Source organism: Giraffa tippelskirchi, chromosome 9 (genome assembly GCF_054371585.1).
Source record: "Giraffa tippelskirchi isolate mGirTip1 chromosome 9, T2T-mGirTip1v1.2.pri, whole genome shotgun sequence".
Taxonomy (NCBI): Eukaryota; Metazoa; Chordata; class Mammalia; order Artiodactyla; family Giraffidae; genus Giraffa; species Giraffa tippelskirchi.
Genome location: NC_137283.1, coordinates 93808713 through 93828200, shown reverse-complemented (window position 1 = coordinate 93828200; position 19488 = coordinate 93808713). Strand labels below are relative to the sequence as shown.

At 43.5% G+C, this 19488-nt stretch overlaps 1 long non-coding RNA gene across 1 annotated transcript; it reads right to left on the bottom strand.

Moving 5' to 3' along the window:
* Positions 1-17085: 17085 nt before the first annotated feature.
* On the bottom strand, positions 17086-18429 carry LOC145521097 (uncharacterized). The gene is made up of 3 exons (XR_014065105.1): positions 17978-18429; positions 17556-17703; positions 17086-17316 (listed from the first exon to the last, which is right to left on the bottom strand). It is a non-coding gene; the product is annotated as an uncharacterized LOC145521097 (long non-coding RNA).
* Positions 18430-19488: the final 1059 nt, after the last annotated feature.

The following is a 19488-nucleotide window of genomic DNA, read 5'->3' as shown; positions in this document are numbered from 1 at the left end:
AAACAGAGCTCCAAGGAGGAAAATGACACGAAGACAGAAACATACAGACACAGAGGCAGAGACTTAGGACAGCACAAGTCAAGGAGTGCCTGGGGCCGCGAGAGGCGAGGAAGGCTCCTGCCCTAGAGGAGTTGGAGGGATCACGGCCCTGCCAACACCTGAATTTCAGGCTTCTAGCATCCAGTTTGTGGAGTTTTGTTATGGCAACCCTAGGAAACTGGTATAGTTCATTACTATGGAATGGATATCCTCACACACATAGCCTCCATGCGCACCTCCTCTGACACACTTTCACACTCGTGTTATGTCTCACTTAAAACAATTCAAACACAATAAACTCACCCTCTCTACTGCAATCAATTCATGTCAGGCTGTCTTGTTTGGAGTACAATGAAAGATGAGTCAGATTTGCAAGGTGGGCAACTGCTACTTTGTGCTGTAAGGAACATATACCTCTTTCTTTATCATTCTTCAACCGAGGAAACAGTTGTGATGTAATTACAATAAAAATGTTTCTTTAGGATATATTTGCTCCATTACTAACCTAGTTTTGGAATCCCAATAAACTGGCCCGTAAAGGAAGTAGTCATCTAAAGGGTTTTTAATGAGGTAATTTTTAACCAATTTGAAATCCTGGCAAAAAAAACGGCTGTGAATGTTCACGGCAAATTTAAATGTGATTTTCCTGTCAATTCATTGTTTTTCCTACTAAGCTTAAATAAAAAACTTTCCAAATGAACATTTATTTTGCTTCTTTAATATAACATGTACAAATTGCCTTCATACCTACTCACCACTTACAGTGGTCACAGTAGCTTATATTTGTGTGTTAGCTTCTATGGCAAGTGTAAATAACTCAAGGTGGTCCTTGACATCCGTGTGCATCAATTATAACAAGTGTTCCCCAGTTTGTATCTCCTGCCCACCATAATTTTTCTTTGAGCTCCCTACTCCTGACTCCAGCTGTCTACTTCCACATCTCCACTTAGATATATTAAAGACATTCAGGTTCAATATATAGAAAATCAAGACTTTGATATTTTTTGTCATTCTAATTCTATTTCATATTCTCTTTCTCCATAAATGGTGCCACCCTCCACTGAAGTATGCATACAAGTCAAAAACTTGAGCTTCAGGCCTAAGGCCACCATCTTTCCCCACCCTCTATCACTCTACCTTTATGGAATTGAACACCTCTAATTCTTTCCCCTCCTAATTGGCTCTGGTGGTGGTGGTTTAGTCGATAAGTTGTGTCTGAGTCTTTGGCGACCCCAGGGGCTGTAGCCCGCCAGGCTCCTCTGTCCATTGGATTTCCCAGGTAAGAATACTGAAGTGGGTTGTCATGTCCTTCTCCAGGGGTTTTTTCCTGACCCAGGAATCAAACCCACATCTCCTGCACTGCAGACATTCTTTACCACTGAGCCACCAGGGAAGCCCCAGCTGTCTCTGGAGTCTGTCCTAGTTTCTCATTCTCCTCCAGCACTTGTTTCACCAAGCTGCCATGATCTTTCCTCTAGATTACTGCAGCAGCGCCCTGCTGGCAGGAGTAACAGCCACACTGCCCACACCCCAGCCTCTTTTTTACACTGCAGACAAAGGGATATTTTTAGAAAACAATCTTAAGCTGGGATCTGCCTGCTTAAACACACGTTTCCAAAGCCTTGATAGTAAAGTTGGATATCTTTATCTCATCTAGAAGCTCTGCATACCTCTCCCAGTCTCAGTTCACACTGGTCTCCTCTGTCCCCACACCCTGAACAGGGTCCCTCCTTATACTGTAATAAAGGTGGGGTGCTCTTCCCAACTCCAGATTTCTACACCTATTGTTTCTTCTGCATAGAAGACTTTTCTCACCTCTTCTTCTGCATGAATTCTTTCCATTAACTGCCACTCATCATTCAGGATTCTGCTCAAGCAACACTTTTTTAGGGAAGTCTTTCCTGAAGTCACAGATCAGTCCCTGAGAGTGTGTTTATTGATTCTCTCATTCACTCAACAGTTATCTAGTATCAGGGCATGCCAGGAACTCTTCTAGGTACATAGACTACATCACTGGATATTAAGACAAGGCCTCTGCTCACAAGAGCTTATGGTATCGTTGGAGGAAGAAATAATACACAGACAAATGAACAAGGAACCACCAGGCAGTGATAAGCTCAATGATAGAAATAGTGAAGCATTAGACCTCTCTGAGAAGATGACATCTAAACTGAGATCTGAATGTCAAAAAGGAGCCAATGGCATGAAATTCTAAGGGAAGGACATTTTGAGTGGAGGTTCAAGTGGAGAAAGGAAGGCTCTGGAGAAGAGAAAGATGGTAGGTGGGGGGAGGTTTCTATAGAAGAGGTCACCAGTGGCAGGGTTTTGCAAGTCAGCATAAGGTGTTTGAATTTTATTCGAAGTATAATGAGAAGGTACTAAAGTGCTTTAAGCAAATAAATTATTTTCTCTCATTTACGTATTCAAAAGACCGCTCTGGGTACCGTGCTAAGTCGCTTCAGCCATGTCCGACTCTTTGTGACCCTATGGACTGTAGCCAGCCAGGCTCCTCTGTCCGTGGGGATTCTCCAGGCAAGAATACTGGAGTGGGCTTCCATGCCCTCCTCCAAGGGATCTTCCCGACCCAGGGATCGAACGTGCATGTATTAAGTCTCCTGCATTGGCAGGCAGGTTCTTAACCACCAGTGCCACCTGGGAAGCCCCTGGCTACTGTATGTGAAGGATTTTTCTGTATGCAAGTGTTTAATACACCTCTTAGAGGGGGCTGCTGCAGAAGGCCAGGTGATTTGGACCGGGAGAGCTGCCATGGTATTGGAGGAAGACAGAGTATGTTAGTTGGAAATCAAAATAAGAAAAATTGCTGGCAGATTGGATATTGGAGATAAAGGGAAAAGAAGGCTCAGGGGTGATGTCTTGATTGTGCAACTAGGTGAATGGTGGTAGCAATTTTTGAGAAAGAGGATACTAAGCAAGAGCAGGTTTGGAGATGGGAAAACACGAGCTCTGTTTTAGGCATGTCAAATTTGAGATGTAAGATGGCCAAGAGCTTCATCAGGTAGGCAGTGACTTCTAAGAACCTGGAATCCCAGGGGCATGTGATGCCTAGAGTCACAGATTGGAAAACCAATCAGCATATAGACATTATTAAAGCCAAAATCCTAGGAAGAACAGTGAAGAGGAACTGAGATTGAGCCTTGGGACATACTATCTTTCCTGGTGGAGCTGAGGACAAGGGACCAGGAAAGAATGATAAAAGGAACAGCTACCGACTTGATGGACATGGGTTTGGGTAAACTCTGGGAGTTGGTGATGGACAGGGAGGCCTGGCGTGCTGCGATTCATGGGGTCGCAAAGAGTCGGACACGACTGAGCGACTGAACTGAGAACTGAGCAAAGGAGGACAAACAAAGGGTGTGCTATCACAATTTGTTGTTGTGCTCAGTTGTGTCTGACTCCTTGCTAGCCATGGTCCAGGCTTCTGTGTCCATGGAATTTTGCAGGCAAAAATACTGGAGTGAGTTGCCATTTCTACCTCCAGGGGATCTTCCCAACCCAGGGATTGAACCTAGCCTCCTGAATCTCCTGTGTTGGCAGGTGGATTCTTTACCACTGTGCCATCTGCTTGCCAAGAGTAAAAGTGATCCCATAACTCTGTTTAGGGGGTTCTGTTACTGTTGCAAAAAAAAAAAAAAAATCAGCAAAAAAAAAAAGAAATTTAAACAACCCTTTCTTCCTATATTTGACAAAAATATTAATACTGCTTCCACTATAAAAATTAAGTTTATTTCTCCTACCAGTAGGAGAAAATCACTCCCTTGGAGTAACAAATCTCATTCTCATCAGGAAGTGCACATAGTCATAGATTTTCCCTGGCTCCCAATCTAAGTTCTGGCTAATTCCTTCCTCTTTTCTTTTTCAAATACCAGTCATGTAAAAGGTGACTTTAAAACATCTAAAAATAACAAATATATGTCTGAGGATCACAGTCAAATATATCCCCTACAACATGCAGACATATCACGTTTTCAAAGTAGAAGGCAGGATACCCAGTACATCGTGGATAATTTTATACCTTTTCATTGAATATGTGCTGTGCTATACTTAGTCGCTCAATCATGTCCGACTCTTTGTGACCCTGTGGACTGTGGACCACCAGGCTCCTCTGTCCATGGGGATTCTCCAGGCAAGAATACTGGAGTAGGTTGCCATGCCCTGCTCCAAGGGATCTTCCCAACTCAGGGATGGGACCCAGGTCTCCTGCATTGCAGATGAATTTTTTACCATTTGAGCCACCAGGGAAGCCCTTTCACTGAATATGCATGTGTCTATAGTTTAAAAAGCCGGGAATCTTCAAAAGAAATGAAGTTTGGGAGAACAGGGAGCAAGGGGAAGTAGTTAACAGATAAATAATTTGTGTTATCAAGGCCTTTGCAACCCTGGTGTGTGTGTGTCAGGCTCCAACATGCTCACCGAGGGCAGCAGAGGTTTTGCATTAAAACATTCATCAAAGTTGCATTCCATTTTCACAGCCCAATATCATGATTGCCCAGAATCACATCGCTATGCCATTAGACACCTAATGCAAAGCCATCAAGGCTTTCAGCTTTCCCTGGGGACCCCTTGGGAGGAGTTTTCTGCTGAGAGAGCCGCAACTCAGACCTGATGCCTGTCAGGAATGAACCGTGGGGCAAGCTTCGGGGAGGGCTTCCGTTGTCAAAACAATAATAGCTGTAATTTTCTCTCCCTATATTTACAGGAAACAAACTCTTCCTTCCTGTTCTCTGCCTGTAGCAGAAAATAGACAAGCCCAGCAGATGTCCAGGGATGGCGGAGGAGTACTGCAGCTTCCTTGGAGAGAAGCAGGCGCTCCAGGGAGCCTTGGGGTGGGGACAGAAAGGTGGCCGCAGTATTGCATCCTAATCCCCAACGGGGACAGCACCCTTTCTCTCCCACCATCTCCCTTTGTCTGTTTCCAGCGCTTTCCTACCCCTGTGAGGCGGGCGAACTAAATATGGCCAGGGAAATCTCCAGCAGTCACAGTATTTTTATTTATTTTATTTTGGTTTTCTTTTTTTTCAGCCACAGTATTTTTAAACCCTTTGTGGCTGCCTGTTTGCAGTCTCCTGTGACTTCGATGAACCAGATCCAGAGAGTTTCTCATGGGAATCCAGGACGGTTTGCCACAACTGCTGGCTTGGCTTGCCTGTGTTTGGGGCCCTTGTTGAGGCAGCCCTTGGGGTTTCGTTTCGTGTCTTCAAGATTTGGGAAGCAGCAGTCCCTGTGGAGGCACCAGGAACGTGGTGGAGGCTGTCTTCATGGTGCGGTGCAAGGACGGCTGCCCTGGGCCTGTGAAGACTTGCTGGCTGGCTGGCTGGAGCAGTTCAGATTGAGGGCTAAACTTCCGGCATCTTCATGCAGACTTGGGTGCTAGCAAGAGAGATTCAGCTCTCACTACTTTCTAAGGGCCCTTTCATGTGGAAGTTCTTATTATTGTCGTGGTGGTTTGTTTCTTATGTATTATCCAGCTTTAGTTAAGATATTGTGTAGGGGACTTCCCTGGTGGTTAAGACTCCACGCTCCCAATGCAGGAGGCCTAGGTTCCATCCCTGGCCAGGGAGCTAGGGATTCACATGTCCTAACTAAGAGTTTGCATGGGTCAACTAGAAAAAAAAATAATTATGCATACCGCAACTAAGGCTCAGTGCAGCCAAATAAATAAATATGAAAAAAAATATTCTGTAAATATATGGCCTATCCCGTCCCTTCAGCTTTGCTCTTCCCAGTAACTGGTTATTCATCTTTCTAATGCTCTTGCTGAGGCCCTTTTCTGCACTGAAAAGATGTTTCAAAATGTCCCAGAATAGAAAATATTTCATTTTATTAATATTTGAGAAATATCTTTATTTTTCAGCCATTTCTTTACAAGGATTAAAATGTATTTGAGGTTAAAATGGAATGAGGGGAACCACTCTATTTTTAAATTGCCTTTAAAACAATAATAGAAAAATGAAATGGTCATTGAGTGCTGTTTCTTGCAGGACTACTACGTGCAGTTAGTTGTCTAAGTTACGCATTATGTAACTCTAGGCATCACCATTCATACGGCAGATTTAATTTGATGATTTCCTGGCAGGTGTCAGCGAAGTGTGTTGAAGGAGGGGTGTTTTTTGTTTGTTTGTTTTGTACAAAGGGACTATAAAGGACCAGCAGTATCCACTTTTTTTTCATATTGCACTTTACCTATTATAATCACTACTATTTACCAAGGGCTATCAGACATTAGTATAAGTATTATGCTAGTAATCCAGCTCTGAAAAAAAAAAAAAGCCTAAATTGCAGTGTTTGTCAATTTAGCTAATTATCCAGGTGTAAGTATTCCCTCCACAGCCTAGTTCAAGCTACCAAATCTCTTGAAACTGAACATGGACTTGAGAAGACATGGTCATGATTGGCTTTCCTGAGCTGGTACATACAAGTCAGATCCAGGATGCCGCTGGTCACAAATATTAGCTAGTACTAACTGCTTTAAGTACTCACAATGTTATTAATAGTTTCTCTATCGAGTGATACTGTTATTACATACTTTCATACAAATAAGGAAACTGAGGCACGGGGAAGTTATATTCCTTTGCCATAACTGATAGAACCAGTAAGCAGTGGAGCTGGGCTTTGAGCCCAGGCAACCTAACACCAGAGTCCACACACTTAACCCTTGTGCCATTCTGGGAGTTCAGTAAATGATTTCTGAATGTTGAAATATTGATTTCAGGAAGTTTATACTCCTTTAGGTGTTATATCAGTCAGAATTCTATCAGATAAAGAACTAGTACTATATACGTATGTGCATATGTTAAGAGATTACAGTGAGTTGGCTTACCTGATTGCAAGGACTGGCTAGGCAAGTCTGCAGGGCGGGTCATCAAAGAGGACTGACCGGAAACACTGGGGCAGGAGCTACTACTATGATCTACAGGTGGAATGTCTTCCTCGGGGGAACATCAGTTCTGCTCTTAAGGTCTTGCAACTGGTGGAATCACGACCACTTAGATTATCTAAGCTAATCTTCCTTACATAAAGCAAACTGATTTTGATCAACTTTAATCATACCAACAATCATCCTCACAGCATCGTCTATGTATGTGTTGGATTGAGTAACCGGGAACCATAGCTTAGCTAAATTGACACAGAGGGTATTATGAGTTGAATTGCATTCCCGCAAAAGTAGTGTTGAAGGCCTAACCTGTGGTATCTGTGACTGTGACATTATTTGGAAACATGTCTTTGCAGATGTGATCAAGTTAAGATGAGGTCATACTGGAGCAGGGTGGCCTTTAAGCGAACATGACTGGGTGTCCTTATAAGAAGGGGAAGGAAAGTTGGATGCAGACAGGCAGGAAGAATGCCCTGTGACAGTGGAGACAGAGCAGTGATGTATCTATAAGCCAAGGAACGTCAAGGATCACTGGAAGCCACCAGAAGTTAAGGAAGAAGCAAGGAAGAATCCTTCATTGGAGCCTTCAGCAAGAGCATGGCCCTGCCAACACCTTCATTTTGGACTTCTAATCTCCAGAACTGTGAGACAATGAATTTCTGTTGTTTCCAGCCAGTTTGTGATCTTTTTAATGGCAGCCCCAGGAAACTGAACAGAGAATCTTAAACATAACACTAAAAGATGTGAGCTCAGTCGCTTCAATGTATCTGACTCTTTGTGACCCTTGGACTGTAGCGAACAAGGCTCCTCTGTCCATGGGATTCTCCAGGCATGAATACTGGAGCGGGTTGCCATGCCCTCCTCCAGGGGATTTTCTCAACCCAGGAATTGAACCAGCATCTTCTGCGGCTCCTGCATTGAAGGTGGATGCTTTACTGCTGAGCCACAGGGGGAACCCACACTAAAGGATAATAAAGTTAAATAATGTCTACCTTACCAACATTTAAAACCTCCCTTCCATTAAAAAACAGTAATATATTTGCCATGATTTTCTTGTGGGCTCCTCAACAGGCATCTTTGTGGATCCTTTCAAGTTTGACTTGTGTCTATAAACTGATTTGAGTAGCTTCTATTTAATTACATATAGGCAGGAATTTATACACGTTCCTATTAAAACAATCAGTTAAAATATTTTGCTTAAGCCAGTGTGATTGATACTGTAAAAGCATCTTTAGTAGTGCATTGAAGTAAATATTTATGGATGAATGGGGAATAAATTCATTTATTGCTTTCAGGGCCAGTTATTCATTCTTTGGATTTCTGTTATTGTTAACAATTCTCTTTAAGGCTAAGCAGGATGTGGGGGAATAATTACAATCAGTGTCAGATGTGATGGGAAAAAAATAGATTTGATTACTTTTTGCCTTGTAGCCTATAAACTGTCTTTCTCACCAGAAGAACCAAGAATATTTTCAGCAATCAGAATCACATTAGAATAAATTTTAGAAAAGAGTCACAAAGTAACAGCTTGGAATGTCAACAGTTCTTTTGATAGGTAAATTTGGCATAGCAGTTTGTGGGATTTTTTCCCTCAATTCATTCTGCAATTTTATAATCACGTCTGTAATGTCATTGCAGCAGGCTAAATGAATTACTAGACTATTTGATGTTATCCAGTTAAAGACATTTTACCTGCAGAGTTCTATATGACTGTGGAAAACTAAAATAGACTAATTCCAAAGCTCCAGATTCATTCATACACAGATGTTAATTGTAACACTGGAATTCTTTCCATGTGTATCACAATTGAATTTCTTTTCCATATATTTGATGCCTTGCATTATATATAATGAACTTTACTGAGTACTTGCTGTCCATCATCTCCATTTATTACATATGTCAAAATAAATACAATGAGATGAACTAACTTTCCCAGATCACACAGCTAGTAAGTGGTAGATCCCAGATGGTGCTAGTGGTAAAGAACCTGCCAATGCAGGCACCGTAAGAGGCACAGGTTAGATCCCTGAGTCAGGAAGATCCCCTGGAGGAGGGCATGGCAACCCTCTCCAGTTTTCTTGCCTGGAGAATCCCACAGACCGAGGAGCCTGGCGGGCTATAGTCCATAGGGTTGAAAAGAGTCGGACACGACTGAAGTGACTTAGCAGGCAGGCAGGCTAGGATTTGATCCTAGGCGGTTTGACTGCAGAGCCTGTTCTTCTAACCTTCTTGGTATGTGAATAGCATGTAAGTGGCATTCAGCAGAGTTGAAAACACTTCATGTGTTCATTTAAAAACAGTTTTCAGCCATTAGCATTAAACCCGTAACAGTTATAGAGATATTAATTGGCAAGGATATGGGTTGAAGAAAGCGAAAACGTCATGTACTAGTCAATCTTTCATCTAAACTGAGTGTCCTGTGGCCCTGTAGGCTTCGTCTGTGTGGACGAAGGCCCCCTTTCTTCAGCTAAAAACCTCCTTGGACTCATGACTCATTCATTGTGTCTGGAAGGCAGTTAAGCTGCAGAACTACTGAAGAAATGGCTCCTTTATACATTGAGATACATTGAGGTCACGGACATGATCTGGTAACCATTTCTGTTCGTATGTTTCTTTGGTTCAGGAGACCAGGTTAGCAAGCATGTTGTTTCAGAAAAGGAGAGATAAAAGAAAGCAATAGCAAAAATCTGTAAGTGGCCATTTTTTAGGATATTAGACACTTAACTGACTCTCCATATTTGATTCCTTATTATCTTCTTTGCTTCAGAAACATACCACAGCCCAGGGATGATGCTAGAAACACTTGGACAGATTTCAAACTGAATTATCGTCATTCCTTTTATTTGAAAACACCATGAGAAAACTGAGCTCCAAAGCGCTCCTCCTGGGTATGCCTTGACAAAGGGCATTCTTGTTTCCCTGCAGCCAAGAGGCCTGTGAGAAAGGGCAAGAAGTGTCTGCTCTATTTTCAGGAGGACTCCACTGCAAGAGTGGGTTTTCTCATGGCTGTCAGTTGACAAGGGAATTCCATGGGTCAAGCCTATAGTTAAATCAATTGCATGCCTATATGGGAAAAACTCCAGCTTATCAAACTTTCCAGTGTAAATGCAGGAGTCTGGACTCTTTCACATACTTCAGGTATTTAAATTATTTGAAAATGTATTTTAAGATTACATCCATTAAATCTTTTGAGCCCGCTAAGAATAAATCAACTGCCTGCTTTTCCAAGATGCTAAAAATTAGTTCCCACCCAGACTGCATCTCTACCTGTTGTGCTCCATGCCTTTTAGATCCACGATGCTTCTTCCAAACATGACTGTTAGCTCCCATACTTACAATGAAGGCACTCTCTAGACTACTTCTGGGTCACGTGATCCTATGGCGTTGAAATGTCCTGTTTTGTGACCAAAGTTCCATTTGGTTTTAAAATGATCAACTTGCAATTTGAAAGTTATTTAAAAGGAGATAACTGCTTGGACTGAATTAACTGGCTTTTTAAAAAATAATTTTATTAATTCATGTATTTAGTTTTTGGTGCGCTGGTTCTTCGTTACTTTGAGGGCTTTTCTCTGGTTGCATAGAGCAGGGGCTGTGCTGTGGGTACAGTGTGGGGTGTCTCATTGCGGGGCTTCTTTTGTTGTGGAGCATGAGCTCTAAGGCATGCAGGCTCAGAAGTCACAGCTCCCAGGTTCTAGAGCACAGGCTCAATAGATGTGGCACACAGGCTTAGTTGCTCTGCGTCTTGTGGGATTATCCCCCATCAGGGACCAAACCCATGTCTCCTGCATTGGCACGTGGGTTCCTATGCACTGAGCCACCAGGGAAGCCTTACTGGTTTATTTAACCTAATTACCCTTTTGAATAACCCAGTGTAGATTTAATCCAGTCACTTACTCCCCTTAAAAATTGACCACTGAATAATCATGTGTCTTGGTTTGATAAACTCTTAATTTATTTTTCTCTACAGGAGCCCATTGTTCCAACTAAATCCACTAATAGATGGGCATCAAATGTGACAGTGGCCATCTGTGCTTTACCTAACTCTAAACTGCTGTCTATCCCCTATTTCCTCTGTGCAGCAAGTGAATTAGGCAACCAAAGGTTCCAACTCTCCAGCACTGAGGAGTGCTGACCTTCGTTAAGAATTTTTATTTTAGGATGTGTGTAGGTAAGGACTGTGCGTGCATGGTCAGTTGCTTCCGTCGTGTCCAGCTCTTGGTGACCCCATGGACTGTAGCCCGCCAGGCTTCTCTGGAGTGGGTTGACGTGCTCTCCCTCCAGGAGACTTTCCCTACCTGGGATTCGAACCCTCATCTCTTGTGTCTCCTCCATTGCAAGCAGATTCTTTACCCACTGAGCCACCTGGGATGCCAGGTTAGAATCATGTTCTAATAGCAGAGAGCCATCTAGAGTGAACTGAACAGTTTAAGGATCCATTATTTTACGTTTAAGAAGTCCAGCAGTATTTGGTGCAATGCTGGTGTGGTTACCCTATAAAATACATCAGGCACCAGGCTGCTTTTCTTCTGCTGCTTTGCCTTGCATTATCAAGATCATGAGAGGGCTGATAAAGCTGCAGCCATTCACATTACATTAGAGGAAACAGAAAGGAGAGAAAGGGTGCCCCTTCTTTCTTAAGAGCCTTCCGTAAGTATTGATACTATAGAGATTTCTCCCTCCATCTATTACACCGCCAGGGCTGGGAAATACAGTTTTTCAGCTGAACACATTCAGGGTTCTGTTACAAGTGAAAAGAGGAAAAATAGATATTACAGGCAATGAACAGTTTCTGCCACAGTTAAAACTGTTACGAAGAAAATTTTCTCACTCATTCAAAATTCAGTAAGCCAATATTTATTGATTAAGACACTGACCTAGGCACTGAAGATTCAGGACCAAAATGACACAGTTCCTGCCCTCTAGGATACCACAGTCTAATGGAGAAGATATTCCTGTTCATGTTCACAGGTGATTATGTGACAGAAGTAGGCACACTTTCTATGAGAACAACTAGGCTAAGCTCTGCACTCAGGCAAGGGAGAAAGCTTTAGGGAAGCCATGAAAGAAAACTTGGACAGGAAAAAGGAATTTCCAGTGATAATATGTTGGGCTGAGGTCACATAAGGTAAACACAAATAAAATTGGCAAGGGGACAGGTAAGGAGCATAAAAGAAAGAGCCTGGAGAGGTGAGGCAGGCCCAGATCACAGAAGGCATTGTAGGCTGAGGTGGTGGTGGCGGTTTAGTCACTCAGTCATGTTCTACTCTTGTGACCCCATGGACTGTAGCCTGCCAGGCTCCTCTGTCCATGGGATTTTCCAGGCAAGAATACCGGAGCGGGCTGCCATTAGGCTGAAGTAATTGAATTTAATTGTAAGGAAAATGGGGGATGATTTCAACAGTTTAGCAAGAGGAAGATGTTTAAAACATCTGATTTTGTTTTTAAGCAATAAATTTGGCTACTTTGTAAAGAATGGATCAGAGAAGACAAATATGAAAAACGTAGAGAAGCTGATGGAGGTTAAGGTAGTCTGCATACTGGACATTGGGGGCATGAACTAGGGTGATGGCTGTGGACGAGAGGTAGAATCAGCTAGGCTTGCTGGTGAGTTTGGCAGGTGTCATCTTTGGTAACTGTTTAACTGGGTAGATGGCAGGAATATAATTCACCTGTGTGCATATCCTTTGTAAGGATAAAACTGAGGCCTTTGAAGGCAGACACAACCCCTTCAGTGCTCAGCTTGTCATGTTGGACAGATGTCACCTGTGACAAAGAAAGATGGCCTTTTTCATCCAGGCAGAAGCGACTGTATGTGTACAGTGTTTCAAGAAGAAGGTAGTGCTCTACGGTGTCAAATGCTGTTGAAAAGCTGAGTTAGATGAGACCAAAACAGCATCCACAGGTTTTGACACCAAAGAAGTGACCGATGAATTTTCCAGAGTGGATTCAGGAGATTGGCTTAGGACAAAAGGCAAATAGATGGAAGTGGAAAAGTAAATAAAAGAGGAAAGGAGCTACAATGAATGGAACACTCTAGAAAATTTTTTCTGCAGACTGGAGAAATGGGCAGTAGCTGAAAGAGTATGTAGAGCAAATTAGGGTGCTGCTTCTAAAACCTGGAGTTACCTGAGTAGTCTCAATGCAATGGGACTTATCCCACACTCTTTCCTTTGGGAAGCCTGACATGACCGTCTAGGCCCAGGTTACACCCATGCTCTGTGCGCTACCATAGTAACTTGAACATACGTCCTCCTAGGATGTCCCATGCTGGCCTGAGGTTGTACTGGTGTTTGCAGGCTTCTCACAGTCACCTGGGAGCTGTCCTCCCCTGGGCGTGGACAATGGCTTAGGTCCCCTCTTACTTGTCCTGAGCTCACCACATTCGTAGGTCATCGGTGTACACATTTTGAGGGACATCTCTATATTTAGTTCAAAAGATAAAATGGTAAACAACCTTTTGTTTAGAAGTAGACTCCCCTCTCCCCTCTTCTCTACTACAAACACACTCAGGCTGATATTGGACTTGCTGTGAAAAAGAAAAACATCCTCTTGGAAATTGTTCTTCAAAATAGAAAACACGGCTCTGGCTGGAAGGTGACATTGTTGGCACACACACTGTATGACATTCCACTGGAGGTTTTCAGTGTGCACAGGATGTGGTTACGAGCAGTAAGCCCATCCCTGCAGAGACCTGAACAAGCGTGTGTGCTTTTAACTCCAAGGACATCCAGAGTTTTCACATGTTACTTCTTTGCCGGGTTTGTCCGCTCTGAGAATGGATCCCTGTCCTGACTTTCCATATGTTTGGTGCCTCCCCTTTCTCTTTCTCCTAGTGGGAGCAGAAGCAGCATCTTGGCAGGACTGGGTGAGGTTCGCTTGGTGAGATTCATTCTGCCAGAAAGCGAAGCATCCACACAATCCTTGGTTTGTTTCTAAGACAACATGTAGTAAGGACGCAGGTTGAGTCTGGCTTCTGGCCAGCTGTGTACACTCGTGTCAGAATGTACTGGAGGCCCGGGAGGGACTTCAGAAGGAAGGGCTGCCTATCAGCTCAGAGGAAATGGTGTCAAACAAGTAAACTGCTCCCGGGCCCCCTCCCCCGCCCCCTGGTCAGCCCATTGTGTCAGGTCACCAACCAACAGCTAATTCTTCTGTCCCCTTGCCATTGATTGGCAAGATGAATGCCAGAAGCAGGTGAGAGAAGATGCGGCCACAGAGGGGGGCTGCGTGCTGACAAGAGGGGGTGAGAGAGCTCCAAGTACCTCTCCATCCTCAGGGCTTGAATTAAATGACTTCCTTCTCTGGGGCTACAGACAGGTCACGAGGGATAAAATTATCAACTCAGGAAAGAGAAGATGTTTATAGCTTATGCTACTTTTACAAAAATAGATAAAAGGAAGGATTGTTTTTTCCACCCTCTGCAGCCTGTAAACTTCCTTAGCACTCTGCATAATTTGCTCCTTCTTCCAGAAATAGGGGAGTCCAGCGGGACGTTGTGTGTTGAGACTGTTGGGTCTATGGTGTGTGACGCTTTCAAGGCAGAACTCTCCAGCTTAGAGAGTTATTTCACTGCAGCATCTCCATCTTTCCCCTTCCTTCTTTCCCTCCTTTTTCTTTTCTTTCTTTCAACTTTATGACTTGTAATTTGCATACCTGTTTTAAGTATAATTTACAGAATCATGCAACCATCACTACAATCCAATTTTAGAACATTTTTATCACCCCTCCCTCAGCATCCTCTTTCTTTTATCAACCACTCCTCATTCCCAGATTCAGGCAGCCATTAATCTACTTTCTGTCTCATAGAATTTCCTTTGTTGAACATTTCACGTAAATGAAATCATGTATATATTTTTTCTGGTTGTTTGTGTCTGAATTCTTTCACTTAAGCTACTCCTTTGAAATTTTATTTATGTTATAGCCTATGTGAGTACTTGGTTTCTTTTTAATTACTGAATAGTATTCCATTGTATAGACATACCACATTTTGTTTATCCATTCATCACTTAGTTGATATTTGATTAATTTTACTTCTTTACTAATATGAATAGTGCTATTATGCACACTTGGGTACAAGTATTTATGTGGAAGTATGTTTTCATTTTTCTTGAGTCAATATCTAGAAGTGGAATCACTGGGTCACACAGTAAATTTGTGTTCAACATTTTAGAAACTGCCAAATTGTTTTCCAAAATATCTGCACAAATATCTATTTCTGTCAGCACTGGATGAGAGTTAGTTTCTCCTCATGCTGACCAATGCTTGTATTATCTGTCTTTTGCATTTTAGCCATCCTGGCAGGTGTGAAATGATACTGCAGTCTTTCTTGCAAAAGCTGGATTTAGGAAACTGAGTTTTCCTGGTTGTCAGGGTATTCTGCCAGCTTGACGGGAGCCATTCTGAGATAAGGAGACCAAATAAGGTCAGGAGAAAATAATGACTAAAATAACAGGTTTCCCAGGTGGTATCGGTGGTAAAGAACCCACCTGCCAACGCAAGAGACCTAAGAGTTACAGGTTCAATCTCTGGGTTGGGAAGACCCGCTGGAGAAGGGAATGGCAACCCACTCCAATATTCTTGCCTGGAGAATCCCATGGACAGAGAGGCCTAGTAGGCTGTGGCCCACAGGGTCCCAAAGAGTTGGACATGATTGAAGAAACTTGGCACACAGCACAGAGTTTTAAAAGACAAATGTCCTAAAAAGAAGTATTCTTTTTATGGATCAATAGTAATGAAAGCAATCATCATATACTCTAATTCTCCTTAAAATAAGAACTGGTTTGAAATACCTACCTTCTTGTTTGACAGATACGCCAAGATTTAAGCCATTTCTGAAATGTAAAACTTTAACTTTGTGGAATCTGATTCTACCTTGGCATTGATGATGTCAGAAATGAGTTCAATTATAGGACACCCAGCTGATGTTCAAATACTGCCTGATGATAATGGTATGGGGGGACTCCCGCCCCTCAACTCCCCCTCTCAACTGCCCCCCCAATTCATAAACACTGTGGTTTCTGGACCCTTTCTAGGGTCACTTGGGTTTGTAGCATCTTCTGGTTATAATGCATTTTGAAGAAGAACATCTATATTTTATCTTATATCAGACTTCACGTAAGGACATTAAGCCAAAAAGAGCATTTCGAGAACTTCACACTTTGGAAATGTTGCTTGGCTAGTTCGTATGGAGGTATGTGTATTTTTACTTCACTTGTATTAGATAAAATATAATAGCTGGTTCTGCTTTGGAATTTAAGTAGATGTGTTTCTTTATAGACCATATTATAAACCCTTGTTACTTGCCCTTGGTTAGTTCATTTGGCTTCTACATAGAGCTACTAAGCCCAATATTCCGATGTTAGCTGACCTCAGTACTTCCATGGCTACAGACTACACAAATGCGTGCCCTTGGTCAGAAGTAGGTGTGGCAGGATACATGCCAGGGTCAGTACTGGAAGGAGCTTGGGAAACAGATGTGACTGTTCTTCTGAGGCTTTAAAATGTCCTTCATTTTACTCTAAGTAGGACATTCATAAATGAATAGTGTGAAAACACTTCTGGATACGTCATGGGCACTTAATGGATATGTTCAAGGCTGTGTCAATTAAGCAGGCAACTAATATTTTGTCCATCTTTCCTAGTATGTGCCAGAGGAGATAGAAAGAGACAAGATATGTGGACAATTGCTAGAAATGTGTAATAAATTGCCCAAGACTGATACAAACAGTGTTAGATTTCTTGGGGAAGGAAACATACCTTTTTTTCCCCTCTGAGAAACTGGGAAATGGTTCACACTAAAAGGAATACTTGGCCTAGACTTTGAAGAATGGATGAAGTTTTTTAAAGTTTTTTTTTTTTTTTTAATGTGGACCATTTTTAGTCTTTATTGAATTTGTTATAATGTAACTGTTTTGGGTTTTGTCTTTTGGCTCCAAGGCATGAGGGATCTTAGTTTCTTGACCAGGAATCAAACTCATGCCCCCTGCATTGGAAGGTGAAGTCATTACCACTGGACCACCAGGGAAGTCCCGAATGGGCAAAGTTTTAGTAAAGAGGTGAGAGGTGTCTTGGATAGGGCACACGGTACAGAGGCAGAAAAAAAAAAAAGAAAGAAAGAAAAGTGAGATATTTTTTAGGGAATTTTTGATGAATTATTTTGACCAAAGCAAAGAGTTTTAATATAAAGAAGGCAAATAATGTTGGCAAATAAAGGTCTTGAATGTCCCAACAAGGAGTTGCACATTTTACTGTGGAGAATAGGCAGTCTTCTAATGTCACTGGGATGACGAGTGATGACGAGTATATGACAATATGGTAGCAGCGTATGCCCTGGACTGAGGGGCTGGAGAGCTGGAGAGTGAGAGACTGCAGACCCAGGTTACCATCTGAGAGGGGAAGAAATCCACAACCATGTCTCTGAAAATATCAAGCAAAAGCCCCCCGTGAGGGATGGGGCAAAGGCAGAAGGGAAAGGATTTCATAGCTGGTAGGATGTGCCAGCCATGGTTTCCCTGGTGGCTCAGAGGATAAAGTGTCTGCCTGCAACACAGCAGACCCAGGTTTGATCCCTGGATAGGGAAGATGCCCTGGAGAAGGAAATGGCAACCCACTCCAGTATTCTTGCCTGGAAAATTCCATGGACTGAGGAGCCTGGCAGGCTACAGTCCATGGGGTCGCAAAGAGCTGGACGCAACTGAGCGACTTCACTCACTCACTCACAGGATGTGCCAGGCAGGGTAGAGGACGGTCAAGAGGATTTCAGATTTGCAAACCTGGATGAGATGGGAATTGGTAAACTGAGCTGAGAAACCAGCGGCAGGAGAGAAAAAGACCAAGTTCGGTTTTTGGTGTGTGTCCTATTTCAAAGGCCTGGAAAAGGAAATTTCAGCAGGCCTTTGGAAATGCATTTGCCTAATACAAATTAAGCATCCTTCACCCCACCCCCACCCCCCTTTTTTTTTAAGTTAATTAAATTTCCTTCACTCAGGGCCGTTCCCGTCCCGCCCGGGAGAAGTGAGGCTGAGTCACTCAGTGAAAAGGTCCTGCCTGGAGGAGACTGCAGATTCCACTTATGAGGGGGCTAACTGCTTCCTTGCAGTCAGGACAAACGAGGTCACTGGAAACTTCCAAAGACAATGCAGCCGCCTTTGCCAGGTTGGAGGAAGAGGGCCAGCCCCGCGGGCTGGTGAAGTGTCCCCCGGCGCAGGCTCTTGATCTCTTTTTCGCTCCAGCCGACGTGCCTGCGGTTTTCCGGTCCCACCGGACAGCTCCTGGACTTCCCCCCTCGGGGCAATAAATATTAAAGCTTCCCCCTAGCCCCCCGCACCGACAGCCAGCTTCATTCAGGCCACCAACAGGCATTCTGGTTGCAGGTGTTGTTAAAAGTTAGGGGATCGCCGTCCACTACTCCGGGCCTCCTGGCAGCGCAGGGTGGGCCGGCTGGGATGCGCGGCGGCGCGCGGGCCGCGGGGGGAGGAGGGGCGGGGGGCGCCCGGTCCAGCTGCCGGCCTCGCCCGCGGAACAATGCATCTGTCACCCGGTGACGGATAGAGCGGCGAGGGCTGAAAGGGAGGCGCACGTCTGGCTAGTCTTCCCACCAGGCTGTCTTGTGCGCCTCCCACTGCTCTCGGGCAAAGAGCCAGCAATAGGGGCCTTGGAAGGTTCTTGATCAGGATGTGCCCAGTGAAGAAGGAGCCACAGAAAAAAAAAAAAAAGAATCAGCGGAGGCTACTTTCTGCCCTGCCTTTAGTGAGGCCATGCCTTCAGCCCTCCAGGGCCTGGGTCTCCTGGCCCTGCCTCCCCCACTGGTCACAGCACCCCTTTCGGGAGAGAGGAGGGAATGGAGAGCTAGAGGATTGATAAGCCTTCCCTCCGCTATCGGGAAAGCCTGCCCGGGGTCACGCCGCCTGATTATCACTCAGGAATCCTGCTGTGGGCTATTCCTGGCCCCAACCCGCTCTCTAACCTGAGGCAGGCCTGTCGCTCAATTTCCGCTTTTCATCCATACTCAGACGCTTTTCCAGGACATAAGCCAGAAAGGAGGCAGCAATATATCGGTGACTCCCACCACCTGGCCCAAGGCCATAGTGTTCCGGGTGATTAATTTTTAGGACCAAAATTCTGGTCATTACTTTCAAATGTGAATATAAGCACACATACTGTACTTACATTCATATATATTCTAGCATGATTATTTCACACATACATATATTTATTTATAAGCTATAGCCAGTCCTCCAGGATCTGATCAAGAGAATAAACTACACATATAATTAATCAGAACAATTCATTTAGTGATAGTTTTCAGATTATTTATGCTTTTAAACAAAGTCCCTCTAACCTTATTTTCACTTTTATTTAGTTTAAGCCTCCCCAGGTACACTTCAATTCTCTTGAACACAGGTCAACATTGCACATCCTTTGTTACTGGGATGGATGGTGATTAGGTTACACAGAATAAGCTAACCTTTACCAAGGCCACAAAACAGTTAGGGACAGACTTGGATGGTCCCCAGAGATTTGGATTTCTAATTCAGTATTTATTCATGACCCACAAC